This window comes from Elephas maximus, chromosome 18 (genome assembly GCF_024166365.1).
Source record: "Elephas maximus indicus isolate mEleMax1 chromosome 18, mEleMax1 primary haplotype, whole genome shotgun sequence".
Classification (NCBI taxonomy): domain Eukaryota; kingdom Metazoa; phylum Chordata; class Mammalia; order Proboscidea; family Elephantidae; genus Elephas; species Elephas maximus.
Window position 1 is genome coordinate 38,111,840 of NC_064836.1, and position 24,614 is coordinate 38,136,453.

The window sequence follows — 24,614 nt, forward strand, 5'->3', positions numbered from 1 at the left end:
CAAGTTTCAGGGGAGATTCCAAAGTAAAACAGACTAGGAAGGAAGCTCTGACAATCTACTTCTGAAAGCCAGCCAATGAAAACCCAGTGAATCATCATAGAGCATTGTCTGACTCACTTGCTTTGAATATGTCATCAGGAAGCATCAAGCACTGGAGGAGGATATCAAGCCTGGTGAAGTAAAGGTCAAGTGAGGGTGAAGGAGAGCCTCAGTGAAACGGATTGGCACAGTGGCTACAACGATGTTTCGGAACATGCTGGTGGTCATGAGGGTGATGCAGGACTGGGCAGTGTCTCATTCTGTTGAACATAAGGTCACCATGAGTTGAAGTCATCTTGCTGACACCTATCTATCAACTACTTGTCTATCTAGTACGTCAGAAAAGTGGGAAACCACCATTGATTAGAATTGTCAGGGAACCCACTATAGAGAGTGAAGTTAATAGACAAGCCAAAAACGAGGTTTTCGAGAATGTGTGATGAAGATACAAAGACCAATTACGTAAATTTTTGTTAAGTAATTGAAATTCTTATCCAGGAGGAAATTCCTTACAAAAATAGACATAATGTAACTACAATGGCTATGTATATATTATATTACTTTTCTCAGAGGAAAAATAAATTGAAAGGAAAGTGAATGAAGGAATTAATTCTATCAGAAAAAGGAGTGGTTTGGGAACACTAAGAGAAGTAAAGTACAGTTTCAGGAAACAGTAGAAAAAAAAAAGAGTTAAGAATTAAACTGAGACATTTAGGCAGTTTAGAGTGGGAAGTAGGAAGGCATTGTGAATCCCTGCTGACGGAAATGGGACCTTGGGAAAGACCCTCAGGTCTTAGAAATCTATTGGCTGTTATTTTTCCTGTTTTCCCTGTACCACAGAGGCTGCCTCCTCCTCACCATTCTGCACATCTGATTATTGTTGCCTCTGAATTGACACAGGTATAACTTGAATTCCACTTGTGTGTGTGTGTGTGTATACAGATTGAATGTTTGAGGTAATTTTTAATGGAAATTTGTCCACCTAGGAAAACAAAATTTGTCACCAACTAAATAACTTTTTTTTTCCTTATTTTATATTTAAAAATATTATACATAGAACTGTGTATGATATAGATGTATGTATATATGTAAATAGGTATGTAATGCATATGCATATATGTAGACTGAGAGAAGAGTATATATGTGAGACAGAGACAGAAAGAGCTTCAAAGATACCAAAAATAAAATCAACATCTCTGTACAAACCACCCAGGTAAAGAAATATTTTTTTTTTAAATCTGAAGAGAAAATACATTTTCCTAAATTATGAAAACAATTATCTACCTTGGAAATATACTCTCCACTGATGATAGTATGGCTTTATATAAATAGTATCGTCATTTCCAAATATTCAGTGAGTTCTTTAGTATTTGTATGTTCAAAATTATGTCTCACATCAAACTTTGCTCAGGCTTCATAAATTTTACTATCTTGCCAATAACCCATTGGTTTGGAATGAAAGCATTATTCAGAACGCCAGATTCTATTATACTACCTTAAACAGCTTCCAAGTTCTTTCTTTTTTTTTTTTCTACAAAATCGTTTGCTTCATATGAAAATAAAGAATATAATAGTGGTTCAGCTATATTAGTAGCTTACTAAATACTTCAAAATCATTTTTTAAAATCCAGGTGTCTTAGTTATCCAGTGCTCCTGTAACAGAAACACTACAAGTGGATGGCTTTAACAAACGGAAATTTATTCTCTCACAACCTAGGAGGCCAGAAGCCTGACTTTAGGGTGTCAGTGCCAGGAGGGAGTTTTCTCTCTGTCAGCTTTGGGAGAAGGTCCTTGTCATCAATCTTCCTCTGGTCTAGGAGCTTCTAAGTGCCAGACCCCCAGATTCAAAGGATGCAGTCTGCTCTCAGCGCTGCTTTCTTGGTGGCATGAAGTTTTTTGTGTCTCTCTGTTGGTTTCTCTCTTTTGTATCTCAGGAAATTGCCTCAAGATACAATCTAACCTTGTGGATTGAATTCTGCCACATTAACATAACTGCCTCTAATCCTGCCTCACTAACATCGTAGAGGTAGGATTTACAACACACAGGAAATTCACATCAGATGACAAGATGGTCGACAGTCACACAATACTGGGAATCATGGCCAGCCAAGTTGACACACATTTTTGGGGGACACAGTTCAATCCATAAGACCAGGTGTCATTAATTCCCATATATCTTAACAGGTTTGATGAGTCTTGACCAATTGTCTGCCCCAGTTTGGTAACAGAGACCTGGGAGGCATAACACAGCTCAAGAGTTTTGTCAGCTATAAGCAAGACAATGCATTGAATTCATATTTGAAGTTTTTCTATGTGAAAGGCATCGTTGTTGCAGTATGCAGTGATGACAAATACAGTCATGCCTTTGCAAAACCTACAGTTTAAGAGACAGCCTTACAATCTTGTCAAATTTCAAGTTTGAGAGAGATTTTAGTTGGCCATGTTTCCAAATAATATTGCATCCCAGTACCTTCATTCTTTCCCAGTTCTATTTCCCAGTTAAATTTCTGAGATTATGTTCTCTGTCCAGGCACACTGATTCGGAGAATTCTTTTCTTGGCACTCTTAACTGAGGTACCACTGTTGCTCTGGTTTCTAGTTAGAATAAGGAAGACCGAAGAAAAATTGACACCTTTGAATTATGGTGTTGGCAAAGAATATTGATGGATTGCCAAAAGAGTGAACAAATCTGTCTTGGAAAAAGTACAGCCAGAACTCTCCTTAGAAGCAAGGATGGTGAGACTTCATCTCACAGACTTTGGAATTGTTATCAGGAGGGATCAGACCCTGGAGAAGGACATCATGCTTGGTGACATAGAGGGTCAGTGAAAAAGAGGAAGACCCTCAATGAGATGGATTGACGCAGTGGCTGCAGCAATGGCCTCAAGCATAACACCAATTATGAGGATGTGCGGGACTGGGCGGTGTTATGTTCTGTTGTACATAGTGTCACTACATGTCGGAACCAACCCGAAGGCACTTAACAACAACAACAACAAGGATTTAGGCAAAGTCTTTTCTTGCTGGTCCTTGAAATCTAACCCCAGGCATCAGATAGATGCTTTGGGTTTGCAATATATTTACTGCTCCCCTCCTTTATACTTTTATTTTTGAATGCTTGATGTCCATTTTTTTTCCTGCATTTATTTTTGCACAGAAAACCCTTAGTAATCATAAGCTAAGCTTGTTGTAGCCTTTGTAAATAGTATTTATTCGCTTCTGTTTTAAGCCAACAATTATGAACAGTATCTACAAGACCCCCCTCCCACTTGAAACAGCTCTTGGTTTAAAATTAAGACAGAGGATGGGCAAACTAAAACCAACAAGCCTAATCTTTTCCTTTGTGTGTTTTTGTCTGGCCCTCAATCTAATTTTTTTTTTTTTAACATTACAAAAAATTTTTACATTTTAAAGACTTATTTGACTCTCAAAGTTTAAAATATTTATTATCTGGCACTTTCTGAAAAATTTTGCTGGGCCATGAGGTTTCTCTCAAACTTTAAATGTGCATGTAGATCACTGGGGGATTCATTAAGTTTATAGCATGGCCGGAGATTCTGAATTTCTCCCTGGTGGTACAGTGGTTACGCATTTTGCTGCTAACCAAAGAGTTGGCAGTTAGAATCCACCAACTGCTCCCTGGAAACCCTATGGGGCAGTTCTACTCCTTCTTATAGGGTCACTATGAGTTGGAATAGACTCAACAGCAATGGGTTTGGTTTGGTTTTATCAAGATCCCAAGTGATGCAGAAGCTACAGGTCAGAGAACTATCACTTGAGTAGCAACAGACTAAATAGTGTTGGCTAAGTAGCCTCTTGTTTTCATAACTGTAATGTTGAAATAGTCAGATATTTTGTAGCCCATTAACAGTGTGGTGGGGTTTCTAAAGCCAAACATAAAACTTTACATTATATTATGTATATAATTATACATAAAGTTTTATATATGGTTATGGGCTTGGCTATTAACCAGAAGGTCAGCAGTTCAAACCCACCAGAGTCTCCACAGGAGAAAGGTGATCTGCGTTATTAAACATTACACCCTTGGAAACCTTCTATAGGGTCACAATGAGTCGGAATCAACTCAACAGCAACAGTCATACAACCAAAAAGCCAAACCCAGCGCCGTCGAGTCGAGTCAATTCTGACTCATAGCAACCCTATAGAACAGAGTGGAACTGCCCCATAGAGTTTCCAAGGAGCTCCTGGTGGATTCGAACTGCCAACCCTTTGGTTAGCAGCCGTAGCACTTAACCATACACCACGGGGTTTCCAATGGGTGTATACATACATGTATATATATCCCATTATTTCAGTAATTTTGTTGCATAAAGAGGGAGCTATTTCTTGTCTAATGTATTAATATTTATTGTCCTAGCCTCATGCCATCCACAAATGTAATTAACAGATGTCCTCTTCAAATTCAGATCAAGTTTTACAGAATTGAGAAGCAATTAGTTTGCAACACTAAACTGAATTTGAGTTATTCATTAATTTATTTAATAAATGTTTATTCAGAACTTATATGTACTAGACACTATTCCAGATATACAGACTACATGAACAAGATAGCTAATGAAAAAGTATTCAATGGTATGAAAAAAAACAGAGAGAAAGAGAAAATAATTCGAGCAGGGTAAGAGTAGGGCCGGGATCTAAGACTTTGATTTTGAATGGGTCATTACAAGCACAGTGACATTGACTGAGTGAAATGGGGCACTAATGCAAGGATTTGTGCAGAAAGATTGTTCAGTGTTAGAAACATTTTTCTATGTGAATATTGGAACCACCAAAATTAAAACCAAAACTGTGAAAATTATCAGAAATAAAGGAAAACAATGTAGTATTAGTAAAGGACAGGAGCAATAAGGTGTTGTGATAATATAACTGGATAATATTTAAAGCTCAGTGTTTAGGGAGACAGGAGGGGGGATGGCCTGAAAAGGGCAATGAGAAGCAATGATGCTTCTGGTCCCAGGCTCATTGGCAAGAAGACTATCAAATAAAATTAAAAAAAAAAAAGTCACTTCTAAGAGGACTAAAGGGAAATCAGTGTCCTCAGTGGATTATCAGATTTTTGTCAAATCAAAAAGTTTAAAAGAATGCCCGGAGAAGAGTTTGAAGACATAACGGATTTTGTTGAAGACTGACTATATTCCAGAGGATAGAATGGAAGGGTCTCACTAAGCGAGGTATGTAAGAGGAAGAACGAGACAGAAGTGGTACATATGATATGAGGATGCAGAAGGAATATAGAAATAGCTATATACAGGAAATGTATAAATTCAAGGGATGAAACATTGTAGAGTAATGATAGTGAAAGAGGAGTGAGGAGAAAAATAAAAACTAACACCTGGTAAATACTTAGTTGAGAGTGTAAGACAGTATAGTTGCTAATGTATTTGGAGGCACAGGGGTAGATGATAAATTATACAGAGCAAGAGAAGACAAAGGAAGAGAAAATTTAAGTCAAATTTGGTCAACAAGGCTAAGTGCTGTATGTACGTGCACATATGCCAATAGAGTTTATAAATGATGTACTGTCATGCTATGGGAATTGTTACTGAGGCAGCGATGTTGTCATTTGACGGAACAGCTCTTGTGGAGGGGTCAGAATGAATGCATTGCGGCTGTACTAGGAGACGTCAAGGGGAACGCTGGAGAAGTTATTTCAAGTTTTACTATATATTCCCAGGAAAAACTCCTAGAATTGAAGAGAAGTAAAGGCCACGGGGTTTCTCTAGAATAAGGAGCAGAAGGTGGAGAGTCACCAAATATAAGTTGGCAACAGACTAGTAATAGTCCAAAGATTTTCCAACACTTAGCAGGAGGTAAAACAAACTCTTAAAAAAAATTTTTCCCTTTTTCCCATCATAATTGGTTCAAGTGATGCTGAAATATTTAGTGCAGATTTTTATCAATATTCTAACTACATTGTTCTGGGCAATGGAAAATCAGGCTTTTTTTCTTTTTCTATCCCAAACTCCATGATAAGAGTTAACATTAAATTCTTTAAGTATGTAAGTCATATGGATTTCTCCCAACTAATTTTTATTTACAAGTACATTGTTTATTATAGCTAAAGATATAAAATTATGAACCAAATCATTTCATAAACAAGAAATCAGATGTCTAGCTGTGTTATGTAATATAGAAGGAATATGAATGATGAGAGGGTTGGTATAACATAGCAAGTTGATTGTATTGCACTCAGTGCTTCTGTTCTTTTATTATTATTCAAAAGAAGTAAGGGAGAACTCATCTAAGACAGTTCATAAACTTGATGCTTTTAGTCCCCTATACTTTTGCAGATCTGTTTCAATATAAAACAAATCTACCACCCAGGTGAAATAAAATTGTAGAAGGAAAATATAGGAGACAATCAGCTTCAAAGGAGAAATACATAGTTTCAAGTAGTACTTTATATTGGTGAGAACTGAAAAGAAAGGGGAGAAATCATTTCTGACATATGCTTCCTGCTGTTTTGACTCCCTGGAGTGAGTCCACAGGTCTTATGGATATCTTGGCAACAGCTGAGTGCTCTTTACCTGGGCCACTCTATGAATTTTCTATCAGTTAAATAATACGGCTACATGGCTTTGACTTTGCTGCTGTAAATGGGTTGGTTTGATTAAAAAAGAAGTCTGTGTTCCAAAATCTGAAAATTACTGGGGTCTCACAAATTTCTGTGATTCTTATCTCTTACTTGCCAGGCACAATGGCTGAGTCCTAATATCGGTTATAGTCTACGTAGATAGTTGGCTTTGATTGCATATTGGAAGTCTGTTGATTTTCAAGGTAAGGACTGTTTACACTAATTAATGATTTGTTTGCTGTAGTTGGGAAAAGAATGCTGATGATTCTGTGAAGGGCGAGGGGAAAGGAAACAACTGCAGATTCTATTATTTTCTCAACTAGATTAGAGGAACTCTGATTGATTCAAGCGTTATTTTCAGTTGTAGAGGAATGGGTTTACTGTAGAAATTAAATAAGAGAGAGAAACAGAGGATAAAAGGAAACTCAGCTTGTTTTTTCTCCTTTCTTACCTTTTCTACGAAGGCTGAGGGTTTATTTTTCCCCTTATTAAATATGTAGAGGTTTGAAGGTATTAGTAATGTCAAGTAAAATAATTGTCTTCTTATTTCTTATAAAAACAAAGTACTAAGAAATGGCTGCTCACTTTATGGATTTTCCTGACAAGGGGTTTTAAAAGACGTGGCAAATCCACAGGAACAAGAGTCTGGAGCTAGGTTTGCACAGAAGCTTTTTGCTGATCTTAAAGGATGCCAGAATAACAGAACAGCTCTCTTAGCTAATTCTCCTCTAATGCTCTTCAAGCAGTGAAAGAATGAGATATAGGCCATGACAACAATGGGGATTATAGAAAAATTACACGGATATCAGCAGGAAAAATACTTAATTCACCTCATAGCATAGTAGTATGAGGTTCTTTTTTTCTTCCACTTAAAGTAAGGTTAGACAAATTTATTCATGAATAAAGCACATTTAATATAATATTTTTTCACAGTTTGATGTGGCATAAACAGATAAAGGATGAATTTCTTACAGACCTACCTTCCTTGTTGGAGATACAAGTCACAATCATTCGTTACCTCATGATTCCAATTGTATTCTTTGTATGTTTATAATCTGTCAGTCACTGAGCTAGGTGATGGGTATAAAATAATGACCAAAACACGCATGATCCTTCAAATAACTAAAAGCAAACTTTTTATATACTCTGTTGTTGTTGTTGTCAGGTGCCCTTGAGTCAGTTCCTACTCATAGCAACCCTATGTACAGCAGAACAAAACACTGCCCAGTCCTGCACCATCCTCACAATTGTTATGTTTGAGCCCATTGTTGAGGTCACCGTATCAATACATCTCATTGAGGGTGTTCCTCTTTTTCAATGACCCTCTACTTACCATGTGTGATGTCTTTCTCCAGGGACTGATACCTCCTAATAACATGACCGAAGTATGTGAGACAAAGTCTCACCATCCTTGCTTCTAAGGAACATTAGGGCTGTATTTCTTCCAATACAGGTTTGTTCTTCCTTTTGGCAATCCACGGTATCTTCATGATTCTTTGCCTAGATCACAATTCAAAGGCATCAGTTCTTCTTAGGTCTCACTCATCGTCTGGTTTTCTCATGCGTATGAGTGATAGAAAACACTATGGCTTGGATCAAGCACACCTTAGTCTTCAAGGTGACATCTTTGCTGTTCAACACTTTAAAGAGGTCTCTTGCAGCAAATTTACCCAATGCAATGCATCGTTTGATTTCTTGACTGCTGCTTCCATGAGTATCGATTGTAGATTCAATGAAAATGAAGTCCTTGACAACTTCAATATTTTCTCTGTTTATCATGATGTTTCTTATTGGTCCAATTTTGAGGATTTTTGTTTTCTCTATGTTGAGGCATAATCCATACTGGAGGCTGTAGCCTTTGACCTTCATCAGTAACCAAGTGCTTCAAGTCCTTTTGATTTTCAGCAAGCGTGTCATCTGCATAACGCAGGTTTTTAACGAGTTTTTCTCCAATCCTGATGCCATGTTCTTCTTTATGCAGTCCAGTTTCTTGAATTATTTGCAGACTAAGTATGGTAAAGGGACACAACCCTGGATTAACACTTAATTGTGTTCATGAGGAACCTGTACATAGGTTAAGAGGCAGTAGTTAGAAAAGAACAAGATGCTGCATGGTTTAAAGTCAGGAAAGGTGTGCCTCAGGGTTGTATTTATATACTCTAGGTTAAAAAAACAGTTACTGTACATATGATAATATTTGTTCAATTTAATAGTTGTAATATAAATCTTAATTTTTTACTTATGAATTGTACTTTATATTTTTTGTTAATTATTAAAATCTCAGCCTTCAGATTTGAACTAATGAATTCGTTTTGTTTTTACTGTTGATGATCACGATATGATGACAATATACAGATGGTGAAATCCAAGGCAACCAATTTTTTAAAAAAGAAAGTAAAACTGCCCACATGGCCCCAGAGCAACAAGAAAATGGCACTGTAGCAATTAGTAAAAGTTTTGGGAAATATGACTTGCAGAGGAATTCACTGTCCTGCTTGGACCACAGTGGGCGTTCAACAAATATACTAAGGACCACAGTAGACATTCAACAAAAATACTAAGCTCTGATTAGCATGCCAGAAGTAGAAAAATGTTGAGAAATATTATATTTGATCCTCTAATAAGAATTAAATAAACATAGACCCTTTTCAGAACCAAACTGCAGAAGAATGAAAAGTTAATTAGATCCAAAGGGGGCCATTTATTACAATGAGAGAATTAGAAGCTAGATTAGATGACAGCATTGAAACACAAAAACTTTGAAAAATGTATATAGTATTATGAAGACAAATACAGATGGATATATAATACACGCACACTCCTCCCAATTTCTCTTCATTATTATTAAATAAGGCATTATTTTATTTAACTTACTTATTCTTTTAGCAGTTATTGAATTTTTTCAACATGTCAGAACTTGCACTAGATGTTAAGAACTAATCAGACATAGTCATTGGCATTGAGGAGATAATTTATAAATAGAAGGGAAAAATTTTTAAAAGAAGAATAAAAAGCTAAGATAAACAGGTGTGATAGATTGCAAAAAATGGCCACGTATTCTTTCCATCTTTAAATGGAAGCCACTTTGCAAGGAGATGTTGTAGATTTTGTCATTAAGAGATGAAACGTATTTCTTCAAGTTTTCCCCTGGTCTTCATTATGTGACTTGTCTTGGCCAATACAACATTAACAAATATTATACAAGGAGAGGATTGAAAAATTGTTGCACACTGAGGCTTGTCCTCTTTCTGTACTTGGGGCCCTAAGACAGCCATGTGAAATATCCTGAGCTAGCATGCTGGAGGATGAAAAGCTACTTCAAAGCAAACTGTGGTTTGCCGTGATCAACAGCCTTCCAACCATCATGTCCAACTGCTAGATAAAGCTGTAGCTGACCACAAGTACAGTAGAAAACCACATAGGGAGATCAGCTAAGCAGGTCCAGATTACCAACAGCTGATCCAAGGAATTTTGAAAAAAAAGGTTCAAACCACTAAGTTTTGGATGTTTTGCTACGTACAAAAAAAGTTACTAATTTCAGCAACATTAGAAAGTTTTGCTGTAACTTTATGGATTTTGCTTATTAAATAGCATTAAGAAACAAAATATTTAGATGGTCTAATAATATTATCTAAGTTTTTATTTTTAAAATAAGCTTAGACTTATAAAACAATTGCACAGCTTCCTGTAGTGTGAACAGCTTATATAAATATAGCACAGTTATCAAAACCAAAAAAGAATTGGCACATTACTAACTGTAATAGTATCTTTCTGGAATTTCACACATTTTCCCTTTTATTTCCTTTTTACATTTCAGGAACCAAACCAGAACCTCATACTGCATTCGCTTACTGTGTCTCCTTAGACTCCTCCATCTGTTCCTCAGTCATTGCCATTTCCTTAGTCATTCCTTGTCATGACACTTTGGAAGAATGCTGGTCAGTTATTTTGTAGAATGTCTCTCAATTTGGGTTTATCTTCTTTTTCCAGGATTAGTTTGAGGTTCTTCCAGTAACATCATGGAACTGATGTTTGGACCTGCTTTGTGCATCATATCAGGGACCACATGATACGTGTTCTTAGTTGTGCTGTTATTGCCTTTATATGTGTCATTACTTGTGGTGTTAACTTGGATCACCTAATTAAGGTAATGTCTCCCAGATATTAAATAAAATAAAATCATTAAATTTTAAATACACCAAAATTAAAGTAGCAGAATATATTTTGTATGAGTGATAGTGAAATAGGTGATACCCAGTTGTCCAAAGCCCTATTTTTAATAAGAAAATATGGTTGGAAAAAAAAAAAAAAGTTGATAAGCACCTTCAAAATGTTTGACGATGCCACATACTATGGCATTAGAATATTTAATATATTGAATGCAGCATTTATGTGTTTGAATGAATAAACAGGTTTTTTTACGAAGTGTGGAAACATTACATAGTAGTTAAAAATCTGTAACATTCAAGCTTCATTATCTAAAGCTATGGGAAATGTTGTTGTTAGGTGTTGTGGATACGGTGTGACTCACAGTGACCCTGTGTACAATAGAATGAAACACTGCCTGGCCTGGCAACGTTCTCACAACCCTTGCTATGTTTGAGCCCATTGTTGCAGCCACTGTGTGAATCCACCTTATTGAGGGTCTTTTTCTTTTTCACTGACCCTAAGCATAATGTTCTTCTCTAGGGACTGGTCTTTCTTATTAACACATTCAAAGTAAGTTTCACTGTCCTCGCTTCTAAGGCGCATTCTGGCTGTATGCCTTCCAGGACAGATTTGTTCTTTCTTTGGCAGTTCATGGTATATTCAATACTCCTTGCCAACACCATAATTCAAATGTATCAACTCTTTTTTAGTCTTCCTTATTCGTTGTCCTGCTTTCACATGTGTGTGAGGCCTTTGAAAATACCATGGCTTGGGTCAGATAAACCTTAGTCCTCAAGGTTAATATGACTATTATTCAAATTTACTCACCAACTATTAATACCAAAGCTGAAGAAATTGAACATTTTTACCAACTTCTGCAGTCTGAAATTGATCAAGCATGCAATGAAGGTGTACCGGGAATTACTGGTGATTCCTGTGCAAAAGTTAGAAACAAAGAAGGATTGGTAGTTGGAAAATATGGGCTTGGTGATAGGAACAACACGGGCGATCAAATGATAGAATTTTCCAAGACCATTTTTTGGAAATACATTTCTTCAACAACATAAAAGTTGACCTTATGCGTGGACTTCCCCAAATGGCATACACGGAAAGGAGATGTTGTAGAATACATTTGTGGAAAGAGACAATGGAGAAGCTCAAAATCATCAGTCAGAACAAGGCCAGAGGCCAACTGTGGATCAGACCTTGCATATGAGCAAGTTCAAGCTGAAGCTGAAGAAAATCAAAACAAGTCAGTTGCTGTGAGAATAGACAACTCCAAAATCTCATTGTCTTACAAGTCTTCCTCAACTTTTATGAATTGTTAACCCTCAAGATGAAAACTAAATTTAAACTATCCCCATAAAGAATGAAGAGATTATAACCACAACAGTTTATGCTTTTCCTTCACTTTTCATGTTGGTAGCAGAAAAAACAAAAAACCCACGGCTGTCGAGTCAATTCTGGCCTAGTAGCAGTGGGTTAGTTATTCCTTCACTCACGTGACTTATTCTGGGTTCCATGTTGAAGGAGTAGCCCCTGTCACATGCTGTTTTTGAGGCAGTCAGGAAGAGAGCTGGGAAAAACACTGTGGCTCTTTTTTCATCTGCTTAGAGCTGGCATGTCACTTCAGCTTACATTCCGTTCACCAGAGCAAGTCAAATGGCTAAGCTTGATCTAATGAGGTGGGGAAGAATATTCCTCCCACAGTAAACCAACGGAAGTCATGACAACGGGAAGAGATATATAATCTTATTATAGGGAGTGTGAGTGAATAATTGAGAACAATAGCACTACTTACACAAGAGTACAGACACTAAGGCTAGACTATCAGGGTTTGATTCCTAACCTTTGACATTTACTAGCGGGATGAGATAGAAAAAGTCATTTAGCTTGTTTATGATTCATTTACCGTATGTGTAAAACAGAAAAACTAAAAGTGTATTTTTCATACGGTTGTTATTAGGATTAAATAAATTAACATAACTAAAGCAAATAAAATTTTCTTGAAGATTTAATTGCTATATAAGTGTTTGTTAAATAAGTTATGTGGACACACACATATACACTGAATAATTTTATAGATAGTTAAACTGATCTCTTAGCAATACTTTCAAATTCTCTCTTCATGAAGATTGTCAATTACATGTACCGGGTTGTAAACATAAGAAAGACTTGCTTTCTTGTTTTATTTGGTCTAAATTCCTATAAAACCAATCCTGCAATAATTTTAAAAGTTCTAAGTTAATTTTATATTTCAAGGTGTCATACGGTTATTGCAGTTTACAATAAAATTACAAAACATGATCTTCACAATGTTTTCATATTGTTTCATCAAAACATTATGCCAAATTTAAAAGCACATTTTAGAAACCCAAAACTCTCTGTGGAAATCAAAGTTTTTATTGCTTTGTATTACACTGTTGACAACCAAGTTGATTCCCCTGGCTCAGATCTCACTTATTAGCTCAATAATAACTACTCATACAATAATCCTCTTGGGTCTCCCCGGCTGTTCCACACTATACCTGTGCAAGCTGGAACTAAAGATACTACCCCTAAACTCTATCATAATCCAATGTTCTCTAACTCAGTGAAGGATACTATCAACCCTTCACTCATGCAAACCAGGAACACAAAAAACATCATTTACATGTCCTTTTCCTTACCCTCAGCTACATCTTACGTATCTATTATTATTATTAACTATGTCTTGTATCTATCCACTTCTCTATAGTTGCCTTGTAGTCACAGTTGACTGCAATAACTTACCAATTGGTGTCCTCACTTCTCCCTTCTCCACATGATATACTTGTACAGTATACATATATTTCAAACGCTGAAGTCAATATAATTTTTTCAAACACATATGTCATCTACCCTAACTTCAAATTGTTATTAGCATAGCCAACAAATACCTGACCTACAGATCTACTTTCACTTTCTATCATGTTCCTACCAACTCTATCAACATCAGCCACACCAGTCTTGTGTAGCTCACAACATGCATCAAACCAGGTGCTACAGCTGCAGGAGCAATACCTGTAAAGCTCTTCCCAGCTCATTCACTGCTTTTCCTCATCCTTAGATCTCAATTCAATCAACCCTTCCTCGGACTCTTTCCTGACCTGCATGATTGGGTCAAATCCTCTTATTATCTGCTCTCAATAAGACCATTTATTTCCCTTAATAACACTTACCAGAGTGTCAATTTTACTTTATTTGGTTGCTTATTTAATATCTCTGCTACCAATTCTAAGCTCTGTGAATGTAAGAGTTTGACTATTTCATCCTCCTTTATATCTTAAACACTAAGCATGAGAGCTATCCCATAATAGGAACTTCATGAATATTTAATTGATTACTAATCAATATCTTTAATCTCAAGCCTACTTTCTAATTTAAATTATAAAGTATATGCAAAAAGAATTAATGGAGAGTTGTAGATATGTTAGCTATTATTATTGCAACTCATAATTGAGATTACCTGAAATTCATAAAATCACACCTTCAATTTTTGTTGGAGATTGTGAAGAGAATAAGCAGAAATGAGATATTTACATCTCTTTGAGTTATTTTATTTATTATTTCTTGTTATATTGATCTGAAGCAGAGTCCTATTACTGAAAGGTAAGAAAGAAAATTGCTAGAGCCTGTCTTTTTTTTTTTTTTTTTTTTAACTTCTGGAGATGAAAACCAAGTATAAGAGGATTTATCCATTGCCATTAAGTTGATCCCGACTAATAGTGACCCTATAGGACAGAGCCCCATAGGGTTTCCAAGACTGTAATCTTTACGGAAGCAGACTGCTACATCTTTCTCTTGCAGAGTGGCTGGTGGGTTTGAAATGCCAACCTTTAGCTTAACAGTAGAGCACTTAACCACTGCTCCACTAGAGCTCATTTAGAGGATATAAGCTCTCTAACTTCTTTTTTAACTTCAGACATTCGAAATTGTGATGAGTTTACTCTATAAGGGAACTTTGTTCTTTGGCATAAATTATACCCACTATTCATTACGTATCTTCCAATATCTGTGAGATGTTTTATGTTGAATGAAAAACTCCATTTCTGCTATATGTTACTTTATAAATGTACTAGTATTGTTCCTTAACTAGTTAAATGCTCTTGATATGTATCTGGTTTTCTCATCCTTAGCCCTACTCTGAGCTCACTTTTTCACCTGCAGAAATCCAGATGTGTTCTGTTAATTCTTTGGTTTATGTTTTTTAGGTCATTTATTCTCCAACTTGTACTGATAATGTATTCAAGCTTGAATGTTTGCCAAAATGATTGAAATTTTTGCTTTCAACAGAGAAGACATAAAGACATTTTCCAGGAAAAGTATTTTAAAATATACTGTAATAATAATTAGACCTAGATTATTGAACCCATGGAAGGCACTGTATTTTACTTTACTTAGTAATGGAAATAGCCAAAAGCAGTAGTAATCCATCACTTTTGGAATGTTATGTATTGCTCTAAAGGTGTCTGAAAGAACAAATGATGTTTAAAGGTGTCTGAAAGAGCAAATGAACATTAAATTATACTTCTCACAAGGTGAAGAATCTTACACATGAAAATGCATTGTAAGATTTATGTGTCTTCATCATTAAAGAATAAAATTACAGGAAAACATCTTAAGATTGACATGGATTATAGGGTTTGTGTGTGTGTGTGTTTTTAAAGACTACCTCATGAGTGATATCTGACAATAGCGTATAGGATGGGTAGCTGAGTGTGTTAGTCATGTCAGAAAGAATGTAGTATGAATAAAGTCAAACGAACTGAAAACTGAGAGAGAGTAACTGTCCCTTTGTATCTGTAGACTTGACCTCTAATCTCAGCTCACTTTACCAATGATGATGATTATCAGAGACCTGCATACAGTACATCTCAGTCAAGTTTCAACCTAATTCCCAGCATGTTGTCATATCAAAAGCATGATATTTAGAGAACAAAGTCCTCGTATTGAGCCCTCACTCCAGCACTTACTCCCAGTGTGGCTTTGGAGAATTTCACCGCACAATAATCTCTTTATCTGTAAGATGAAAAAAAAAACATAATACACACAATTATGAGAGAAAAAGTGTGATAACATATATGAAACACAAAGTATATGAAACATGGTGGAATTTGTGATACTCTGTAAATTTTAACAAGTAATTATTTTATTATTGTATCATTATTTTATTATCATTTCAGGAAGACAGCTAAGTATATATATTTCTTATTAATTGTGAACCAGCAATACTTATTTTATTATAGGTGGTGATTTTGCATGACTGAGGATGATTTTCATTTTTAAAAGACTGGTAAAATTGGTTACACTCTTCACATTGTGTCAAATTATTAATAAACAACTTTAACAAATGTTGTGACTGCTACATGAAGTTACCGAACAAATGGCACAACCTTGCCACATGGTGGGCCGTCATTGTCTATTTCTCCCTAGCTTGTTCCCCCACCCCATATTTCTATATGAACATTTAAATTCCACTTCTCACAAGGTGAAGAGTCTAGTTGGATCGGAGAAGTGGTGATAAGCCTGAACCCAAGATTCCCTGTATCTGACAGTTTTGATTGATCTTATAATTGCACATTTTGCAAAAAAATTAAGTTGGAGAAATTATAGCTCTAAACACTGAATTATGCTAAAGACACAAAATTATGTACAAAAATTACAATCATGAGTGCAAATATTAACTCCATTGTTTTAATAACCCATAACTAGACTGCATGGCCCAGAAAGTCTATCTCTGTGAATAATCACAGCTTCCTTGGGGACCCGGATTGTCCATAATATTACAAGAATTAATGAATTTTGCATACACATGCCACTGAATACTGAGTGCCAACTGAATTTTCATGAGGAATATTATTTATTATACTGCAAATCATATCCCCGCTTAATTTTTTCTTGCAGAGATGTTAGAAAATATTCGTTCACCAACACACAACTGCATGACACTTTAATTTTTAATGTTATAAATCAAATGAAAATATAATTAGCATTCACTTTCAGATGGTAAGTATCTTTCAAAAGATTGCAACCACTGATTGGCCATTTTTGCTTTGATTCATTTGTGCTTATAATATGGATATGAGGTAGTTAAAATTATCCTGGAATTATAGTACATTAAAAGGTCAGCAAGCATTATTATTATTTAAGCAAAAATAAGGATTAGCAATGTGGCTTCATCTAACTTAATTCATAATTAATAACTAACTTAGATTCTTTTTCTTAGATTCTCTATGTAAGTAATGTCACCACCAATAGCTGACATTTGTTAGGATTCTATTCTACCAGTTTGCTCTGCTGTATATTTTCTCCCAAGGCATTAAAGATTGTTTAGAGATCCAATAGGTGAAGTTTTAGATATTAAATACTTGAATGCTTTAGCTTATAAACTTCAAAACTTGTCAAACATTATATCAGTTATCCACTGTCCTCACATAATCAAAAAGTAAAATGGCCATTTTTTACTTTTTTTTTAGAAGTGTTGCATTTTTTGTGTGTGTGTGTGTGAAAATATACACAGCAAAACTTGCTCCCATCACACAGTGTCTAGGCGTAACGATCAGTGACATTGGTTACATTCTTCAGATTGAGTCAACATTCTTGGCATTTATGTTCTAGTTGCTTCACTCCGATTTACTTAATTTCTCTGCCCCCCAACATTTCATCTATGCTTTAGAATAGCTGTTCACCCTTTGGTCTTATAAAGTTTTTTTTTTTTTTTTAAGAAATGAAACATTCAAAAGTGACAATCTTTATTTACTCTCTGGGCTAAACTTTTACTTAGTTTAAAGATGACTTCAGGGGATAGTTTCAACTCAAGGTTTGAAGAGCGATTCAGGACCATAGTCTCAGGGACTCCTCCAGCCTCAATAGTCCAGTAAATCTGGGTTCTTTAAGAATTTGAAGTCTTGTTCCACATTTTCCTCATTTCTTTTATCGGGATTCATCTATTGTGTTTTTTAATCAGAATGTTCAGTAGTGGTAGCCAGGAACCATCTAGTTCTTCTCATCTTAAGGAGGAGTAGGTAGTGGTTTGTGTAGACAATTAGTCCTGTAGTCCAGTTCCTTCTCTGATTCTTGGGTTTTCTTCCTTCTCTTTTGTTCAACATGAATAAAGGCCAATGGTTGTATCTTAGATGGTTGCTCGTAAGCTTTTAATACCCCGGAAACTACTCACCATCCTGGGAGGTAGAACATAATCTTTAAGAACTATATTTTGCCAATTGACTGGATTGACAGCAACCCTAAGACTCCAAACCAAAAGAACAATTCCCATGAGGCTATTGGTTATGTCTAATTAGTATCTCAATGGCACCTAACAACAACAACAATTAGTATCAGTATCTGTAGCCCTTTCTCCCTTTTTTTGGGTTGTTATTGCTGTGAAACTATATACAGCTTATTGACATCAATTGCATCCATCATGCTGTGTAAACTTCACCCATATTTGGTGCTGACTTTTCTATTTCTATAAACAAAAAGTGACTACCGCCTAGGGGGTACTTCTCCTTCTTTCCCCCACCCCCATTCCTGGTAACCACTGATGAACATTAGTTTCTGTACATTTACCTATTCACATCATTTCATAAAACTGAAGTTTTGTGCGTGTGTGTGATTTTTGTGATTGACTTATTTTGCCTAACTTAATATTCTCTAGGTTCATGCACATTGTAAGATGTTTTGGGAACTCATTTTTCTTTACTGTGGAGTAGAGTTTCATAAAACCAGTTTACAGTCCACATAGTTCGTTGACTCAGCATCCACAAATTCTGCCTAGCTGCCCCTTTATCCAGTTTCTGACACCACCAGCGTCTCAACAGGTGTGGTCTCTAACAGCCCTCCCTGGCATGTTCCATATAGTTTCCTGTGAAAGGAGCCTGTTTGTATCTTATAACCCAGTCTCTCAATGGCTGCAGTTCTCCTTGCTCCTCCCAATCATTTTATACAGGTTCCCGTAATAAAAATTTCTCCCTTTCCCTGAGGTAAAGCACTAGAAACTTTTAAACTGACCAATAAGACTTCAGTGCCTGCTAACCCTGAAACTCCACCCTGCTTGCCATACATAAACCCTTTTCTGCAGTTGCAGTTTGTTGTTACCTTGTCCTGGTGTGCAACCCCCTGTGTGGCTCAGCATGGAGGTGTGCTGCAGTTTCTTCTCTGGGACCTGTGAGTACTAAACTCTTGTTTTCTGGAATTCCTGTGTGGGTCTCACCTCCCCATGCCTCACCCGATGGACCATCCATGATACCCACAGACCCCTTTGGGACAAACTTAATACACAGTACTTCAAAATTTACCAGGAGTTATACAAAGGAGGCAATTTTGTAAAAGAACCTTTTCCTCCAGATGGCTCCCAGTTTTGTAGGTTGAAGAGTTTCATTAATCAAAACAGCAATTTAACCTCAGGGTGCACCAGAACAAACTCCTGATATCAAGGTTGTCAATGATCTAAACGTGTTTGTTCCTTCCTCCTCCCTTTTGGATCTCTGAGTCAAACTGTTGTAGTTTTTCTCCATATTTTCTTTTCTCACCAGGAGAAAGTAGTGTGAAAAGCAGACCCCTAGTCCTAAGACACACCAGAAGCTCATTCTATTCTGTTTTCCTTTGGCCATTGAGATTTCCCCACTCACTTTCAGGAATAAACAGCTTCAGAAGGTAATCTTTACAGTTTTAATATCTCATGGCATTTATAATCTCTGAAGCTCCAGCCCCTCTTTAAGGTTACCTTGTTCAAACACTGAAGGAGACTGGTGCTCTAAAGTCTCCTGTGTTTTCTACCTACTTTTCTCTTCAGTTTCTTTGCTCCTTAACTGGATACATTTGAACTTGCTCTGTGTCAATCTTTTGTGCAAAATAAAACACCTGAAATACTTTCCATTTATTTTTGAAAATGCATGAGTGGTGGGCACGTTTCTCATAAAAGTATCTTTTATTTGCTTAAACACCAGACTTGAGATATCTGTATCTACATGTAATGAATTACTTCTTTATTTCTTTTTAAATTTAAATCAAAATGTTTCTTTGATACATGCAACTGAGAAGTCATAAGTGGATATTCATTTATGTTTCTAGAAGATATGACATTCGTGAAAGATAATTCTGTTAAAAAATACAATTTAGGGTAGAAATGGAGTAAATGTTTTCTTAAGCCATTCTACAGTGTCCAATATTGTAGCTACTGACCACATACGACTACTGAACATTTGAAATATCACTAGTCTTAATTGAGACATAGAGAAGGTATAAACTATGCACTCACTTCCAAGGTTTAGTATGAAAAAAGAATGTAGCATAAGTCATGGATATTTTTTGTGTTGATTGTATATTGAAATAATATTTTCAGTATATTGGATTAAACGAAATATACTAAACTTTACCCGTTACTTTCTGTATTTTAAGGTGGTTTATTTAAAACTTTAAAACTGGTTTATATGGTTTCCATTTATTATTTGCATTGTAATTATATCAGACAACACTGGTAGAGTATCAAAAGATTATATTTAAGTAGAGTAAGTTACCTAAATAGTTTGGGCTCTGTGTGTGTGAATAAATGAAAGGTGAATACAAATATGTACATATATACATAATATACATTCATATGTATACATATACATTCACATGCACGTATACATGTGTATATGCATATACACATGCGTACATACATACATGCCTACAAACACACACACACATCCTTGAACAATGACTACTTTGTCATTGTTCTCTTTCTCTGGAATTTGCATGTTGATGCCCTTCTCTTTGCTGAGGCACACTGTTCTATTCTTGTATGTAGAACATATTAGTAGCTGCTTTTAATTTATTTCTCTGAAAAACAAGCAAAAAATATAGAGAGGTTAATATGAAAACAAATGTGTAAGTTACATATTTTCATTTTCTTAATTATTTGTTTAGGAAATGTTTGACTAAATCTACTGCTTGAAAGAAATTAGAATTGCCTTGATAGCCTTACAAGCCTGACTCTGTTATTCTGGAAATACAGCCATGCATTTTGTTATGAATTTCATATAATCAAAGAGAAACATTAAAAGTTAGGCCATTTGCACCTGAAAAACCATTTTATAAGATGAAATTTTCTGTATGGCTTAGTTGATATTGTACTACAATTCTAACATAGAAAAGAATGTTTCTTTCCAACTGTTTTATTGCTATGTTTTTATCATATATTGTACTCATCAGAAACCCTGGTGGTGTTGTGGTTAAGAGTTATGGCTGCTAACTGAAAAGTTGGCAGTTTGAATCCACCAAGCACTCCTTGGAAAACTTATGGGGCAGTTCTACTCTGTCCTTTAGAGTCATTATGAGTTGGAATCGACTCGATAGCAATAGGCTTGTTTTTTGGTTTTTTTGGTACTCATCAGATTCAAAATCCTCTATAAACTTTTTGTCAAACTCTCTGAGATGTATTGATACGAAGCAAAGTCTTTCTAAAAGATTTGTTTCCAAATTGAAGTTGTTGACTTTTAGGAGGATTGCATTTTATTTCATTTATTAATGTTTAATTGTTCTAATCTTCCTCCATAGCTGTATATTTTTCAAGTCTTACCCTTCAATTTTAAGAGACAAAGTTTTATATGGAGTCCAGGTGGCAGACAATTTTGTAAAAAATCTTTTATTTATTTATTTACTTATTTTATGCTAAACTTCATACACAGGCATAATTTACTGGAGGCACTATGCAGTTAGAGACCATTCAAAGCTACAAACATATTAGTTCAATCTTGAGTGCCGCATATTGTTCCCAAAATTCAACATGCTTCTTCATGGTACATTCTGACACCTTATTTAAAGGAAATCAATCACCAAAAATCTTTAGATTCATTTAATAACAAAGAGTTATTTTCATCTAGATAGAGTGCACATTATTATTATTACTGAGATTTCACTTAGATTTGATAATTTTATATTTTAATGTACACTGGTTCAGGATTTTTACATAAAAAAGATATGTGATGTTATAATTTCAGCGACAACAGTATAAAATACCACAGATTGGCAGTGATTCACAGTGAAAAATATTTTTCAATGTAAATTACAGCTAAGAACATGCATAGTTAAGAGTCACACCAGGAACGTTTGGATACCTTTCCCAGGCTGAATTTAGCAATTATTACAAGCATTCTATTTTTTTTTTTTAATGTAACAGGCAAAATTCTATAAGAAAAAAGATAAAGCTTGTTTGTTAGTAGCTCAGTTGATAACACTCAATGATTTTTTTTTTTTTTTGTAAATGGGCCTAGAATTCAGTATTTGATTAGTAAACATGGAAGCATGAATTATGTAACTCCATGATAGGATTAATGGGACCCATCAAGTTACTTTTTTAGAAGTTTCCTTTCCAAAGTAAACCTTTTGGCAGTTTTTTGGAACCATTGGTAAAACAGGAGCCTGCTATATAATGAATTTATCACTCTTTCACTTTCACATTTGATTTATGTATGTGGTTGAGACAACAAGGAACAACACTTTTGGTTGTTAATTTTCTTCCTTCTTTTTACCCAGATATCATCACACTGGTGAGAACTGATGGTTGAATTTTAGGTGACAAATCCTTTTTTATATAGAACTAGGATAGTACTGTTTAGAGTGTAAAAATAACATGAAGTTCAATGTGTTAACCAGTTGATAAACATTCGTTCTGTTTGCACAAATGAATATCCATTGTGTTCAAACCTCTCAATTCTATATTCTGCTTTAGGGCATAGACTCATCAAATAATTTATGTGAATCCCCTCTTTTTTTTTCTTTTACATTTATGAAGAACTATATGAAGTCAATTTGTAATTTTAAAACTTGAAAAGAGCTCATGAAGTCACTAAAACCCAGGTTAAATAAAATGTGTGGCAGCAGAAATGTAGTTCACTGACAAAATTATTATACAGGATTACATTAAAAAAACTGTTCTTCTCTAGACATGCCCACAGTAGTAAACTATTATTTTTCTATGACTTAACATTACTAATAATTTGAATTAATCAGAAATAAAAATTGATCAAGTAACTACATAACACAAATATTATTTATGAGGCAGTCCCGGGCACTAAAATATCACAAAATGGCTATCGTTTTGCATCACTATTAAATTGTAATAATAATATTTTACTCTTCTCAGGAATATTGTTCCCTTTTCAACCTTCAGTAGCCAGAAGACTTAACTGTGAAGCCACAAGGCCCAGATTTCTTTATTAATCCATCTTCTCAGGAGTGTAGCTCTTAGAAAGAAAATAAGGAGATAATAGATAGACAGAAAGAGATGATAGAGATAGAATAGAACATGAGTAGAGATAACCAAAAACAAAAAATTTGTTTCCTTTGCGTGGATTCCAACTCATAGAAACCCTATAGGACAGGATAGAACTGTCCTATAGAGTTTCCAAGGAGTGGCTGCTGAATTCAAACAGCTAACCTTTTGGTTAGCAGCTGAGCTCTTAACCACCGTGCCACCAAGGCTCCAGGGTTAGAGATGCACATACGTATATAGAAGAGTAAGGAAAGGCCATTCAGCTCCAGTCAAAGACTGATAGATTTCATGACTATGTTTCAATCTTTGTAAGGACTATTCTATATTTGGTTTGCTCCAGTCCCTTGAAAATACTATTTTAGGGATGCTTAACTGGCCCCTTCCTTTCTTAAAAAATGTAAACTCAATTTGGGTGTGTTTTCTCAACATCTTAGCTCTGCTAAAAGCTCTGCTTGGATTTTTAACCTCTTAGGTTTCCTCCTAAACTTGAACACCTTAGTAAAGGGTATTTGCTTCAAGGAAAAAAGCGATGCAAATATGAGTTCAATTTTCTGCAGTCTCTTGTCTTCGACATACTGGTCCCTCAATTCCTGCTTGACTTGATAGCTCTGAACATCAATGTTTGTCTCTTCATTTAAGGTAGACTGCCAAGAGTCAGTCCCCACTATCTGCTAAGCTTCTACATCTCACAGAGCTTACGAAGTGGGAAATTCTTGAAGCAGAAAATTGCCAGAAGCTATCCAGCATTCCTAAATAGTTTTACTCTTCTTCAAGGTCATGACCCCGTTTCCACCTCCAACTGTCAGAGCTGCCTTGATCACTGCTCTTTGATTTATATAAAGCTGATTCATATGTTATCCTGGTATAATTTTTCTCAGAGGGAGACTGTCTGAACCAAGCTACTCTTTCAGATCTAGTAGCAGAAGTCTGACCTATACTTCCATGAAAGATGATTACTCTTCAGAGAAAATAAGCTCTAGAAACTAAGCATGTGGGGCAGTTGTTAAAAAAAGTCTGCCTCACATGTGTAATCCACTAGGGAGAATATGTAGTATCTTCAATAAGAGAGAGAGATACTGTATTCAGAATAAGTTAGCCAAGGTGTCACCTCTCTGGGGAGCATTACTTTCAGTTAGACATCTCTCAACTTTTCTTCTCTTTTCCTTTTGGTAAGAGTTTGCTATACCTGTTTGTGACCAGAAAATAGGTGGTATCCCAATTTTTTTTTTTTTTCCTATCTGTTGGAAAGGGACACACTTCTTTGCTGTGTTTTCTCAGTTTGCATGGTTAGTTTGTTAGGCTGTATGGCATAAAATCTATTAGATATTACAGATTTTGAATAGAGTTTCATTGAAATAATACCATGCTCATATTTTCTACATTATCATGAAATAAAAACTGAATTTTTCACTACTATTTGAAATGAAAATAAATCCCATATGTCAATGAAATCACCATGCCCCTAATTTTTGGGAAATATATTATTAGTAACAGATTTCAGCTTTCTGTTTTGTAGTTTATAGAGATATGGGGAAAAGTACATTTCCATATCTT